Here is a 15,785-nt window from a genome sequence, read left to right as displayed (position 1 = left end):
AAATTTAAAATTAATTAATATTTACATTGCAAAATAGGAGTTCTAGTTACATACAATTTTATTAATAATGCTTTTTTCTGAATATGTTATCATTACATAATGATTAAGTTTGTGATATTTAAAATGCACAGGGTTTTGTGTCAACTTTTTCTTTTACCTTTTATTTTGTTTGCTTTAATTTAATATACAATGATATTTAAAGTTACGCTTTGTATTTTGTTGAAAAATGGTTTAAGATTCAAATCAACATTAGTTTGCATAATAAAAAGTGACAATCAGTTTTAAAAATGATTTTATATTTGTTTGAATATTTTACTACTTTTAAAGAGTTTTTTTAGAATATTAACGAAAACATTAATTACTAAAGTTCTAAAAGTTTTTGAATGATTTTTAAATGAAAAGAGATTTTTTAAGGGTGTAGTCAGAGGTGTATTATAATTTCATAATTTTAGCATTATATGTACATTCTTAGAACAATAAATTTTACACAATTTCATCTATGAATGCGAAAATTAAGTTATTTTTATGAATTTATATTTGGTACTAAGATATTTCATGAATAGACATATATTTTAAAAAAGGATATGGTTTTAAATATATTAATTAATTAAATTAATAACCCACAATGAAACAAAATCATGGAATTTTCTCGTAGCACTGGAACAATTTTTTAAAAACTTTTACTAGAAATATTTCAGGAACTTCAACAAAACTACTCAATGCTTATTTTCCTTTCACCCCTTTACTCTAGCACACATCAAATTACGGAACATAAGAATACTCTTATTGCTATGAAATTTGCTCTAATTTTCTCAAATATTGAATATTTAATCAATTGCAATAGCGAAAGTACTGCTTTTGAATCCAGTTACGAAAAATATGCTTAACTGTTTTAAAATTTACAGCTCCGTTTTTGTAAAAGTTAAGACAATTGAATGTTACAAACATATTTTTTTAAAGAAGCAAATTAAAATAATCCAACAGCTACAGTATATATATATATATGTTGTTCATTTTGAGTTGCTGCGTAAATTATTCCATGATATTTTTATATATACCTGTTTAATATTTTAACATCTTTCGATATATTCAAAGTAAATTAGAGCCTTCAAAAGGAAGAACAAACCTCTTTTGATCACCGAGTATTCTCTTCCATCACCCCTTTGATCTTTTATTTACAAAAATTCTTTCGAAAGAATTATAAATTTAATGAGGACTCTCTACATTCTTTTGAGGCGATTCTTTTTCTGTGCACTCAAAGTTAATAATCTGACGACTGGTAAGCAAAAGTCTTTGTTTTTTTCTCTTCTAAGGACTAAATAATAAGAATTAAAACCATAATCACCTGAATCGTTCAAATGTATGTACCATAAAATTCTAAATTGAAACTTAAAACATAAAAAATTATTAAGAAACATACATGCCAAAAGTCATGTATTTTGAAACTTATGTGCAATATCGAAAATTAATAAATAAAACTACTGAACTATGTGCATCGATATATCCATTTCAACCGTTAGTGATAACTTTTAGATAATAAAATTTTGAAACTTTATGTACCTTCCAAGGTCAATAAATGAATTTTCCATCATTATTCAAATCAGAAAATCTCATACACTGCTAGAAATTCCGGAATAAAAAGTACCGTTACACAGGGTACCGTGAATTCTTATCCTAAAATCTATTTCAGCCGGAAAATTTCCCGGGACAAAAAATCTGATGCACCGTAATTTTTTACAGTAATAATTGCCGTAAAATTAATAAATTATTCCGATTACATAAATATTACTACAGAAATTACGGTATACAATTTCATGGCAAAAATGAGTTTAAAGATAATAGGATTTTTACGTATAAAGCCCTCAAAATGCGGGTACTTGATGCCGAAATTTAATACGGAATTTTCTACAGTGTATGTTGATTGCGTTTTCATAAATTAGTTAATTGCTCCTCTAGCAAAATTCTGAAAAAAAAAAGAAACGAACAAGTTATGCGAATTGTGTTTCTTTAAAAAAATTCATAAAATAACTTTAGCTGTATACAAAATAATTTTTATTAATACTTGTAAAAAGCAATTTATTTTTATCCTTTAGACAAGATAATTTCCCTGCAAGAATCAGGTCAGTCATGTAACTTTATTTTAATAAGGTTCTGGTACAACTTATTCTATTTCTAACTCACATTACGCATTTAAAACTAAGGCCACTTCAAGAGCTGGAGAATACCTCTTCATCTTTTAATTTGAGGGAAAAGTCACTAAATTATGCTTTGCTTAGTCTGGTAATGAATATTTCTCTCAATTAATTCAGAGCAACTTCAATTTTAAATTGAAAGAAAAGTTTTAGTAAATTATTTTAAATGCAGATATACATTTATTCAGTGCTAATTGAAGTACAGAATATTGCTCATCGGACTATTTTGATATTCTTGATTTGAATGAAAAGAGATCTAAAGAACTTAGGTTAGCAATTATTTATTATCTGAAGAACTTATATATTATCCTTACCGTGCAAATTGGAGAACTATGCAAATTAAATTTAATTAAATTAAGTCTAAAATTAAACTAAATTATTCCTTATTAAAGTATGTCAAAATTAAATTATGCCTAAATTGTCTAACTGAACTTGTAATTAACGTTTTTTTTTGTACAGATAGAGATTTATTGCTATCGACTCTGCATATAAAAGTGCATCTAAAAAGCAAGCAATTATTTTTTTGCAAAAAGGCTTTTTATTAAATTCAGTATCTTAATAATTTATATCACAACGATTCGTATAAATTGGAAACCTACACATGTGATATCATATTAAAGGAATACATAGTTATTCAGCACTAATTAATACACAAAGAGTTTTTAGTTAGAGTTTAAAGTACATTGACATTCTCTATTTGTTGTAAAAGAGAACCCTTTCTTTAAATTTAATATTAAAAAAATATGTAAGAACTTAACCATATAAATTATGGAGGCCTGTGTTAGAGCTGTAGGTAAACAAAACTAAATTGTGCTTAAACTGTTTTATTACTTGATTTATCTTAATTTTTGTGGAATTGGAAATTAAATTCTGCGTACACTGAAAGGAAGCGTGCATTTTATAAACAAATGAAAACTCAGTTCCAGCAGTGGTATTAACAGAACAAGTAGTACACACTGAATTTAATACCGTAAAGCGGGGCGAGTGTACCCATTTTTTTCAGTTTGTCAACTTTCAAGTTGTCAAACTTTTGTAAATATTAAAGAAAAAAGGCTTTTAATTGGTGTTTCGGAATCGCTATTTATTCCTCTTTAAAGCTGTGAAATCGATTTTAGAAAATATTAACAGTTACGCTGTTACTGTATATTTTTATAGAACTGCTGACAAATCTCTCGTATGGGGCGAGTCTACCCATTCTACTAAAATGAATGTTAACATTGTAAATAATCGAATTTTACTATTAAATTGTTATTTTAGTTACTATATAGGATATTTATGAAGTAAAATTCATAACTTTATTATCTATTCCATTTTTTTTATTCATAAAATAACACAAATTGAGTATTTGATCGATTATCACGTTTTGATCACAATCTTGTTTTTATAATCATTAACATTATAAAATAACATTTTTTTCTGATTATTGTTGATAAAAATAAATTAAAATTAATATAAATTTACAATTAAATAATTAATAATTAAAAATAATTAAAGATTATTAACAAAATCGAAATTCAAACATTGGGAATCATGAAAAATCCTTTTCCCATTCTTTTGGGAGGTAATAATAATTTATAAATAATTATTTATTTAACTTGCATTAAATAAAAAAATTAATTTTGTGATATAAAAATTGAAAAAATAGGTAAAATAAACATATTTTATATTTACATTTATATTTAACCTATAAATTTTCTTATTAATGATAAATTTATCAATGCAGAATTGAAATAATACACTCAAATTCATTTAAAATGACTTAATTTTAATATAAACAAAGTTCTAAATTATATTATTATGCTTTATTAAAACTAAATACAAATGGGTAGACTCGCCCCACGAATTCTGGCTTTTTGTTTACAACAGCAAAACTTACATTCTTTTTGTTTTGTTTTTTCATATAAAATTAATGTAATCTTAGTCTTAGATAAGTTTATCACTTAACCAAAGTGAAAATAGTAATTATAATAATATACTTACGGAGCACCAACTAAAAGTTTGCTGATTTTTAATACAAATCTCTCAAAAGACGTTTGAACAGGTCGGTTAAAAAGACACCAAATAAATTAAAACGGATCAAACTACTACAGCGCCATCTTCCTTAGAGTCTGAACTAAGTCCTCCGCCTTTAAAAAAAATTTATTTGCAATTTAAAATAGTGAAAATTAATAAAACTAAAATGGGTAAATTCGCCTCTGGATGGGTAGACTCGTCCCGGTTTACGGTATTTCATTATTTTAAATAAAAATTAAATTTTTAAGCAAATAATTTTCCAAACCATTTGGATTTAATGTTTTTGATGGAATAAAGGACTTTTTTCCAAGGACTTTCCTCTAAATACATTTTTTCGAAAAAATTGGAAAGAAAGTTAAGCAGTGTAACAAACATTTAAACGCTGAGCTGTTTTTAATAAATTTTAAATTCCACGATGTCGTAGTTAAAACCTAAAAACAGTTTTTGTAAGCTTAGTTTACTAAGAATAGATGTGGTTTCTCTATATTTTTATGCATGTTAGTTTTCCGTGTTTTGCCTAGAAAACAGGGACTAATATTTATCCATTTATTTTTTTATTTTTTTTAGTTTGTGCAAAGGAGTTCTTAAATCAGCTCTAATACTTTTCCTCAAATTATTTCGGTAAATGTCGGATTCTCCAAGTCGTGAGGGTAGAAGCTGGAACATCACGTCGAGAAATGCTTGTTTTAGGATTAACGCATAACAAGCACCCCTGAGGGCCCTCTGGCCCCTTTGGGGATTCAGAAACTCGCCATCCCGACAGCTCGCCAAGCTGGGTCCCGGGGCGTCTCTTAAAACCATCAAGTTAACGGCAACAATCACATTACAATAATTAATTCAGAAAAATTTTATTGCAAAACATTGATAATTTTCAAAGCTGAAGTAATTACTACAAAATTAAGAACCATGTTCCAATGGCCAAAGTGTTTTCTAATGGGTAGGAATCACCCTAACAATTTATGCTTTATAGTGTGCGATCCACACTAATATCTGGCAGTTTTATAGGGAAGAAGTTTAAATATTAGAACGGTTATAGTAATTAAGAAACTTTTCGAACAATAAGTCACAATACAAACCAATTACACTCTAACTATTGTTTGATTAAAAACTTCATTTTCTTCAAAAATATAGAACTTGGAAATAACAGTCGAACATTTTTAGACAGGTCGAAACAGTCGCCTATTTTCAAGACTTGTAAATGAGATGTAAATGAGGTGAAAAAAAGTTATTTGAGATATAAAAACATAAAGTTGACAACGAAAAATAAAAAAATAAAGGTGGGAAGCAATACTGGAAAAAAACAAAGTAGAATTATACAGAAAAAAGTTGAAAAACAGAGCAAAAAAAAAACAGTGGCTAAGAGGGAAAGATGAAGGCGAAATGTATTTTCATGCGCCATGGAAAGGTAATAAGAAACTAATGCCGTGAACAAGGGAAATCAACATTCATATGGATAAACAAGATTCTAGGGTGTCAAGATGTCAGGCGATGGTGTGACTGGCATTGTCAAAATTTAAATTATGACCAAAATCCCAGCAATGTATAGCACAGAAGATGTTTCGAATTCTTAATAGGTATTGCTTTGAATTCTTTGTAACTAACATATTCTTGATTACTTAATATAACTAATATTAAGTTATCCTGACGTGGGATTTAACACATTCGGGTATCAAGATCAAATGCAATCAAATCCAATCCATCAATGAACTCGACAAGAGCTTCTCTTATTTCATTTTCCACCCCTCCCACAGTGAGGACCTTGCATTAAAATCGTCATGCACTTGAATCGGGACAGGAAAGATTTGAGTATAATCAAGGCTGGATCTGATTATCTTAATGCGTATATAATGCATTCTTAATGCGCATATGTTGTCAGAAAATTTCCCAAAATTGAAGTAAAAAAAGTACAATCATTAGAAGTCATAAATTAATAGTTTAGCAATGATGAAACGGAAGCAATTTCAGAATTTGTAGAATGAATCATTTAAAAGTAAGTATGATATACATAAAAGCAGTTTAATTGTTTTGTGAAACTTTGGGGTGTTTCTATCTATGACATTTGAATGTATCTCATCTTTCTCCAGCAATCACACATGCCTTGATGTCTAGATTTCCACCTTTCTCATCTGTAATTCCTTAGATTTCTGTAGCTTTTTTTATATTATTCATTTAAAGATTGTTGTATGTTCTTGCGTATAAATAGTGACCCCTAATGTTCATACTTCTATGACTTCATTTTTGACGAAATTTATAAAATTATGTAACTTGCGGGTAATCATAGCAGAAAGTCATGCATGTATTAATAATATATATAAATATATATTCTGTATAATTAAAAAGTTTTCTTTAAAAGTAATATAAGAAATCATCCAAACTAACAATAAATTAATTTCTTAATGTATTAATAACATCAATGATCTGTTGCAAATTCTTTAAATCTATAAAAACAAGCAAACATCGTAACAAATCAGAAAGTCTAACATAGTTGGGGTATTTAACAATCTGTTTGACCCATCAGGATTGACAGTAATTATAAGTTAGGGCTGAAAGCAAAGCATTCAGAAATAAAACAAGAATCGTTAACAAAGGGAAGAGTGCAATTACTGAGATCTTGCTTATTGGACATTTATTATTTTCTTGCATGATGGAGGGGAAGATGGTATGGTTATTAATCTAATTGGATCATCTTTGCGAAAACAAACATAATCGTTATTGATATCATTGATTAATATCTATTAGAAATTCTATTTTCTTCATATAATGGAAAATAATGACTTAATCGGAATTTTTTTTTTGTTTTTTCCAATGGACTATAGATATTTAAAGAATTATCTTCTTTAATTTCATTAGTCTTTTTAAGAAAACTAATTTTATTGTGAATAAGTGACCTTCCATATTTATTAATAGATTTAAAAAAATAAATGCTATTTCAATATAATTAGTTTGATCAAAACAATTACATCAAGTATTTTTGATATTTTTTTTCCTGCTTTAAAAGTGTTTTTTTTTTCAGATAGCGTATGAATATATCAGAAAAGCAAAACGTTTAATCATTTATTCTTAAATATCAATTTAAGAGCACCAAAATGATAGGTAATTTCTATAATTCATAAAAAAAACCTCAACTCATGAATGAAGTGGCAATTCTCTAAAAGTATTCAAATGCTTCAGTTACTTAACTTTGAAACAAAGGGTCGTGTTGAATAAGGTCGCGTGAATGGCTTTGCATAAGAATCACGTTGTTAATTTTAAATTTCTTGGAAAAAGTAAGAACTGACAATATTTAATTTAGTCGCGAACTTTTAAATGTCCGTAAATTTTTCTTTTGATTATGTGTAAGATTGTGCATTAGGTTACCAAATGTAAGTGATTAATGTTTCTACATAAGATGTTGAGCTAGATGTGCTGCCACATAGAAAGAAAATATTGTAATAAATGACAAAGAAAAAGTTAATGATTTATTTTCGAACATAGCTAGCCAAATGATGTTTTATATGCAAACAATCTACTTCTCAAAATTCGATCTTCTTTAAGGAAACCCACCAGAATAATATTGGCCACCAATGTAGTGCGTTTGAATCTTTTCTATACTAATTTTTTTTCTTTACTAATTCTTTTTCTATACTAATTCTTTTTCTATACTAATACTTTTTCTATACTGAAACAGCCTATTTCCATTATTCTGACCCATCCATGTGCTTTTTAAAAAAATTTACTATTGCTTTCAGTTGCCTTGCTGTTGCGTACTTTGAATATTCAATTGTTCTTGGACTTAACGATTTTCTTGTACTTACATTAACTTATGTCTTATTAGTTGTGCTAAGAGTTTTTTCCGTCACTTTTTGTAGAATTTATTATGTTTTTAATGCATGGTGATCAATCCAAATCTGTGGTTAGTACCAACATACAATAATTTTTTAGAGAAACTTAGAGATATGTGCATGTCATAGCTATAGCCGGCCAGGTGGCCGAGTGGTTAGCATGCCTACCTGCGAAGCTAATGGCTGCGGGTTCGAATCCCGCTCTGGGCATGGATGTTTCTCTCTCTCTCTCTCTCTGTGTTGTCTTCCGATGCGTGAATGTATGAATGACCCTATGACCACCCAATGAGCCCTATCTGTGGCAGTGTGGAGTGAGTAATGTTGCTCGCCTCCGTAACTTTGGTTCACTGGGTAACGATAAATGAGCAACACTTTCGGTATCTTCTAAGGCGAAGAACGAAAGTTCAGTGCCTGCCATTATTTTAAAAAAAATGTCATAGCTATTGTAAACATTGTACAGAATAAGAAATAATTTTATTTACATACATTATGACATGAAATAAACTTAATGTAAAAATATATTTCTTTATCTCATTAACGAAAACTTAAGTTATTGGAACATTAACTTTAGAAAAGTATTGAACATCGAGTTTTTGAAGTAAAAGCTCTTATTCATGAAAGATTCTGGGAGAATGTTACTACAATATAATTTCGGAAATGATTGTTCTTGTTTCTCTAGATTCAAACTATAGTTAGAAGTAAAGTATCTAAAATATGATCGCAAAGTAACAAAAGATCGCAGTGCAACGCTTTTTTACTTCGCTAAAGCTCTTTTTTCACCAATTTTTGTGTTTATAACAAGAACAATAACGTTGTAGGATCAGGCTCTTAAGTACCCCTAAACACTTTCCTTTCTCTAACTAGCATGAAATTTAGAATCTTCTAAAAACTGATACAACTCTAAAAACTGTTACAGTTTATTAAGTATAATAAACTGTAACTGGCTGAAAACTACCTGAAAATTAGCTAGTAAAAATGTAATTACTTTTTTAGGAAAATTCTTAGAAGAATAAATACTTGTATGTGGTGACTGTTGCTTACTTTTCGAACAGGACCCTTTACCTAAATCCCGAATGCGTCTCTGTTTTACTTTCCTTACTGACGATGCAGTATGTGAATCAAAGGTATTCGACTGGTCCATGGCTAAGGGTAATATGCAGCTTCATTTGATTGAGGAATCCCGAGGACTGAAGACTGACTCAACCTGAAAATTTACCTGTAGTAATTAACTGAATATAGTGACTGCATAATTATTGATCTTAAATTGAAAAGCTGGTTTGGATAACATAGTTACTTGTGGTAGCATTTGCAAAAATTCTAACTAAGAACTATTTCCATTAGTAACAAATATTAAATAGAGAAATAATTATATCCCACTCTATTAGAAATTCCTCGGAAAAAAATATTTAATAATTATTTAATTGTTATTTTAACATATTTGAACATCACAGTCAAATAACCACAACTAAGATAGCATTCAAACTTTTATTTGTAAGAAAAATTGTTTATTACCTGCTTTTATTTAATACGGTTAAACAAACAAAATTTTATCACTATATCTGATGACTCTATCTGATGAACACTGGGGGTTTCGCGTTCGGCTGACCACCTAACCGGAACTTCTGCTCCTGCACCCCAGAGAGAAAACTGAGATGAGTTGTCGCGCCACTGAGAGAGAATTAATCTGATAACCGACAGAATGGGGTTGACACCACAATCTTTCCTTCATTAACTTCAACGCATGAAATTTTTTTAGGGTCCTCAACTCCAATAATTTGTGACCCTGAGCTATTAGAATACAATACACTCATTCACGCAAAGATGGCAGCTCCATGAATCAGCTAAATTATCCCCAATGTCCAGTTAAATTTCTTTTTCACGATTTTGAAACCATGCTAGTTTTAAATGGTTAAAAAACTGTATTGTTTTCTATTCAGGGTTTTTCAACTATAATTTTTGTAAATAGTTTCAAAACCGTAAAGATAAAAGTATCATTTCCGTAACTGGATAGACAGACTACTGCCGGTAATTTTACCATAATTTTTTAATGGAAATTCTAACAGTGCGTATTATTTAATTTCTAAAACACATCCAGTTTTTTATTCATTATTTAAACATAACCGCAATTTACCGCGAATAATCTATTTTCTAATTATAAGAAAAATGCATTTCTTACTAAAGGTAAATAAAGTTTGGACTGATTATACCACGCTTAAATCGATGGCAATAGCGAGTAAAGAAAGGAAAATTAAGTCTTCATAAGAAATATTGAAGAAAAAAACTATTGGAATATCGATTTAGCACCTTATCTTTTTGGCTGAGGAAAATAGACATTAGAAAGAACTTTTCAACTTCCTCCTTTAAAATTGATAACCACTGTTATCGGTTCTATAATAAGGTGAAACATCACCAAGACCGAAACTTCTTTCTTATTGGCTTATCTGGGCTTAGGAGCACTATTTACATTAGAGTTATGACTAGGATACAAAGGGTTTTGCGGTTTTAGAAATTTAATTTTTTTTATGTAGTCCTTTCAAAAGATGAGGGTCTTGATGCGATAAATTTTTTTAAAGGTGCATAATCTAATTATTTTCGCAAACTTTTTTTTTATGCTGTTTTTTTTAAATAAAAAATGTAATGTAATGCTTTCGTGGAGAACTATAGAATAATACAAAATGCAACCGCTGGAATTATAAAAAAATGTCGAAATAAAAAGGTTGCATATTCCAACTTTCAAGTTTTCTGCGTCCTTTTTTTATTGTTGCATTGAAATAAAAAATGAAAAATATTAAAAAAATACATTTTAATTTTGCTACACTGTTAGAATTTTCATTTTAAAATTACGGTAAAATAACCAGCGGCAGTCTGACCATCCGACTACTTTTACGGTTTACTTTTACGGTCGTGAAACCGTTTACAACTAGTATGATTATAAAACCATCAATGCAAAACTATACGGTTTTGTAACATTTACAACTTGTATGGTTTCAATACCGTAGAAAAGAGATTTAATTCGACTTAGGAGCTTGGCTTAGCATTAGGTAATGGACATTGGAGAGTGTAGGACATAAATTGGGGAGTGTAGAACACTGGAAACTCTTCATGCATGGAAGGAAATGGCGGAAATATTGTGGTGTCAAGGCTGGGACTCAAACCTCTGTTCCGTCGGTTATGAGATTGACAGATTAACCTTCTCTACTATAATATAAACTCAGTTTAATAGAACTACGTAGCTTCATCAGGAAGGCTTAGTTGGTGCGCATAAATTATGGTTGCTTAACCGTATTAAGTGAAAACAGTTAAAAAAAAGTTTTTTCTCATAGTTCAAAGCTTGTTCAACATCTTAATTATAGTTCTTGCACTGTTTTGTTTGAATATGAATAATTAACAATCAAAAAAACTTGCCATTTAACTATTTTTTCCGAGAAATTTCTTACAGTGTAACTAACCTATCAGAGTTCAGATATATTTATATATAGTATTTTTATTTAGTGGTTGTCTAAATCATTTTATATCTTTTTTTAAGAAAACGAAGCAAGTACTAAAGGTTAAGTTTTACTACTCTAAATAAAGTCAGAAAATCTTGCCAAAAATTAAGGAGATATAGCACGCATGATAAAATGCAGATGGTTTTGGGATGAATTTCAATTCTGGGTTGAATTTTTGCTCTAAAAATTGCTGAAATTTTGTATTAGCACCTGAGAATTTTCATGCAATTGTTTCTTTTTAAAACTATAGTAAATTGTAATGCTTTGAATGTGTGTAGCCTTGAATTTGAATTTCAAATATAAATAGTAATAAGATAACTTGAAAATTTTTTTGAAATTAGAAGAAAAATTTAAATTTTTATATTCTTTTTTTTTACATTACCCCTCTTGGCTTATTGTGTACGAAACATATAAGCTTTTTGCCTTTAAAAACATTTTCTATAATCAACAACAGCGAAAAAATTTTAAAAAAATGGTGTATAGTTGAAAAGTCATTGTTTTAAAGAATTAGTGCAAATATATTACTAAACATGTGTTTTTTTTTAAGGAAAATTTTTGCAATGAAGACAGAAATTGATTCTAATGAGCATGAAAATATGCGTTGTCAGTAAATAAACAAACAAAAAATTAATGATTGAATAAATGAAGAAAAAGAAACACAAAACACAATAAGAAAGTAAACAAAAAATTTAATTTGCCTCAGCAGCAAAAATGGCTATAGTAAATTCCCAAAATTTTTTAGTGCACTTAAAACCTTTTAAAACTATTACCCTTGACAAAACAGCAATGATTAAACTTTTCTTAATAATATCAGACTTTAAATTAATAAAACTTTAAATTAATGTAACGATGTTACTTCCTAACACTTATCATATCATTTCTTTTCCTTTTTTCTTTTTTTTTGAAAACACATTTATTTTGTTTAATAGTTATCTCTCTCTATTAACTCTAAATATTGGAACCACATTATTATCAAAATCAAGGCTATCTGTAAATATTCAATTTTATTTTAATATATAATTTTTGTTAATATAAATCTGACGCATAGTAAGTTGATAAATAAATGGAAAAGTAAAAAGTTTAAAATTCTCTTTCAAAACTTAATACTCGCCATGTTTTAAAAATAATAGAATTTATAGCTCTAAACTCAAAACCTCACTCTTTAAAAAATACCTTTATTAAAGAATACATAATAATTTTGATTAGTTCATTGTTTTAAGTTAATGTATCGATTCGAATTAGCATAACTTGAAACTAAAACACGAAAATGAAGTTCAGTAAAAACTTTTATGTTGACTATAAAGTTTTGACGTAATAACATATAAGAATATCTGAAGTCTTTTAACTGTAATAATAAATGCCTATAGATGCAAAGATTTAAGAATATATTGCCACTTTTACCGTTCCCAGCAATAAATCTCACTTTCCTAAGCCTAACCAATTTTTTTTAATAAAAAAAAAATTCTACTTTGTGTAATTAAAAATGAAAGTATGATCCATGCTAATTTATGCAGTAGTAAATATTCTTAAGTGAAAAGTAATCTGCATTCTTAAGTTTACTTACCAACTAAAAATAAGTTTTTTCCATCGGCAAATACCCAACATAATTCCTTAGTTTAATATCTTGTTCAATAAATATATCTTTTCCCTGCAATTTATTATTTTTCTTTTCGAACTCCCTACATCATTACATGAAAGGCAATCAATTATTTGCATTGAATATAAAATTTTAATGATATTTGTGTTTCCTAATAACAGATTAAATAAAAAAATATGTATGAATTCTATAGAAAAGTTGATTAGAGTATAATAATTTCGATTGGTGGAATCTCGTTTCTGATGAGTGGATATTTAATAACAATATTTTATCTTTAAATAAATATGGATTCTATTTTTTAATGGCTGGATCTTTTCCTTATTTTAAGTCGCAGGATCCACACAAATAAAGTATTTCTAAAAGTTATGTTAAGGAGTTAAAATTGAATCAATAAATAGATTAAGTACAAATTATAATGAAAAATATCATCTAAAATGAGTTACGGATAATCATTTAAGGAAATAAATAACATAAAAAATTATTTTCTGTATATTATTTTTAGTACCCTTGCATTTTTTCAGAATTTCAGAAAAATAAACATTTTGATCATTAGAAATATTTTCAAATCACATTTGCAAATTAAATTTTTATGCAATTTAGAAAATAATGAAAATAAAGGAAAAAATATCGGGAGAGATAAAAAGTTTAGTTAGGATGTAAAAAGAATTAGAATTCACAGAATTAATGCTTATTTTTAAAAAAAAATACCTATTCTTAATGTACATAAAAATTATAACAGAAAACAGAAAATTCAACTATTTGAGGCTGTATTGCATTATTTTACCAGTGAGAGTGATCTAAAGCAGAATTTTTGAAACAAAAAGGATTTTTTTTGAAGAAATTATCACATATAAATTTATATTTACATATAATTACATATAAATTTAGCACGTGTTTACGTTACCTCATACGTATCTAAGTAACTTGTGTTTAGAGGTAGACAAAATTCTTTTCACTCCCAATTTATAAACATGCATTAACATTGCTACCACTGGAAAAAAATTTGTCAGAAACTTCTGAGAATCCTGTATAGTCGGAGTCCCTGAGTGAAATGATTGTCATATTTACAAAATTTATGTTTTTGTCGAAAACACCAGAGTTTCCCTCATGAAATTAATGGACTTAAAAATAATAAAGGTATCCACAAACTAATTCCTTCTCTATATACTTAATTTTTCTTAGAGTTAAAACTAATGATTAACCCTATGAAAACAAGTTCCCTTATTACCTCTGGTGATAGAAAATCGTTTTACGACAAAAATGTACATGCACCCAAAAATGAAGCATGAATTACAAAGAATATCCTACACATTACTAGAACAGATGACACAAATCAACTGGACGTATATTCGATGCCAAATTTCGCTTCAGAAATGAATTTTATTCAGAATTCAGATTTTATTTAGAATAAATTTTTTCAAAAATGAAAATTAAACTTCTCCCATAAGGCTCTAAGGAAGTATAGAGTCCTAATCAGTTTTTTTTTTTGCATAAATTTAAAAACCAATCCGAAGATCTTATAAGCTACCTAAACCAAGTTGATCAAACCCAACTTTGAATATACATCACCTATATGGGCACGTGCCCCTTAGTCAGTACAAAGAAGAGTACCGGGGGCGTTTCATCTACCATCTTCTCTGAAATACGACTATGAAATCAGAGAAAAGTTTGATCGCAAATCCCGAAACATGATGAATCTCGCATCGTTCTTTAGGAACCTAAACTACTCTCTAGTATTCCGGAACGTACTGAAATGCAACACTGGATTTAATAGAAATTAAACTAAAAGGAAGCGAAAGCTGCCGTCAAGAAAAAATAATCAAGCTTTCAAACTATACTTAGTTGTGATATTGTCATGGTTCACTGGTGGTTCAACAGATGAGACCCTGCTTAAGGGAGTTGCTGGTATTCACATTAAGCTTCTAGAAGGAAAATTTGCCTGCCAAAACTTTCAAACGAGCATCTTCTCTTCCAACAGTACGTGTGAATTAGTAACTACTTGTTGTTTTCTGTGAGAATATATTTTACAAGCTGATATTGATAAGACAAAATACTTATAGTTTTATGAGATTCAAGAAATGTCCTTGAGGCTGATCAAGCAGGATGTTCACCGGCACCTGAATACGTTTGACCAGTCGGGTCAAATTAATCGGACAGCAGAAACCATCGGAAACGCTCTGAGAATACACCGACAATAATATCAGCTAAAAATATAAATGAAAAATGGAAAGCTCTGACAACTTCTTCAGAGAGACATTATCATGCATTCAATAACGGAGCAATTTCTGCCGGCTAGTGACAAATAACCACGAATAATATCTCTATGTTTACTACGGCCCCAAAAAGAAGCAAACTAAAGAAGAAACAATAGCAAGTCGGATAAAGATTATAAATGATCGAAAATCATCCAATATATATATATATATATATATATATATATATATATATATATATATATATATATATATATATATATATATATATATATATATATATATATATATATATATATATATATATATATATATATATATATATATATATATATATATATATATACACAAATTAACATGAAAAACATGAATAAAATAAAAACTAAATTGTAAAGAAATAAGAATGGTAAAGGCAAATAGTCGTTTTCAAGACACATCTATTTGCTATAAATGCGATATTT

The 15,785-nt window shown here is 28.4% G+C and overlaps 1 long non-coding RNA gene across 1 annotated transcript in view; it reads right to left on the bottom strand.

Moving 5' to 3' along the window:
- LOC147808058 (uncharacterized) overlaps positions 1–15,785 on the bottom strand; it is a 38,967-nt gene that overhangs the window by 19,045 nt on the left and 4,137 nt on the right. Inside the window, exon 2 of the long non-coding RNA XR_015434917.1 lies at positions 9,068–9,230. This is a non-coding gene — a long non-coding RNA (uncharacterized LOC147808058). The remainder of the gene's footprint in view (positions 1–9,067; positions 9,231–15,785) is intronic.

This window comes from Parasteatoda tepidariorum, chromosome 6, assembly GCF_982258835.1.
Source record: "Parasteatoda tepidariorum strain Cologne lab strain chromosome 6, Ptep-v5.0, whole genome shotgun sequence".
NCBI lineage: Eukaryota > Metazoa > Arthropoda > Arachnida > Araneae > Theridiidae > Parasteatoda > Parasteatoda tepidariorum.
Note: the sequence above shows the minus strand (reverse complement) of the source record. Positions and strands in the feature narration are given on the sequence as shown.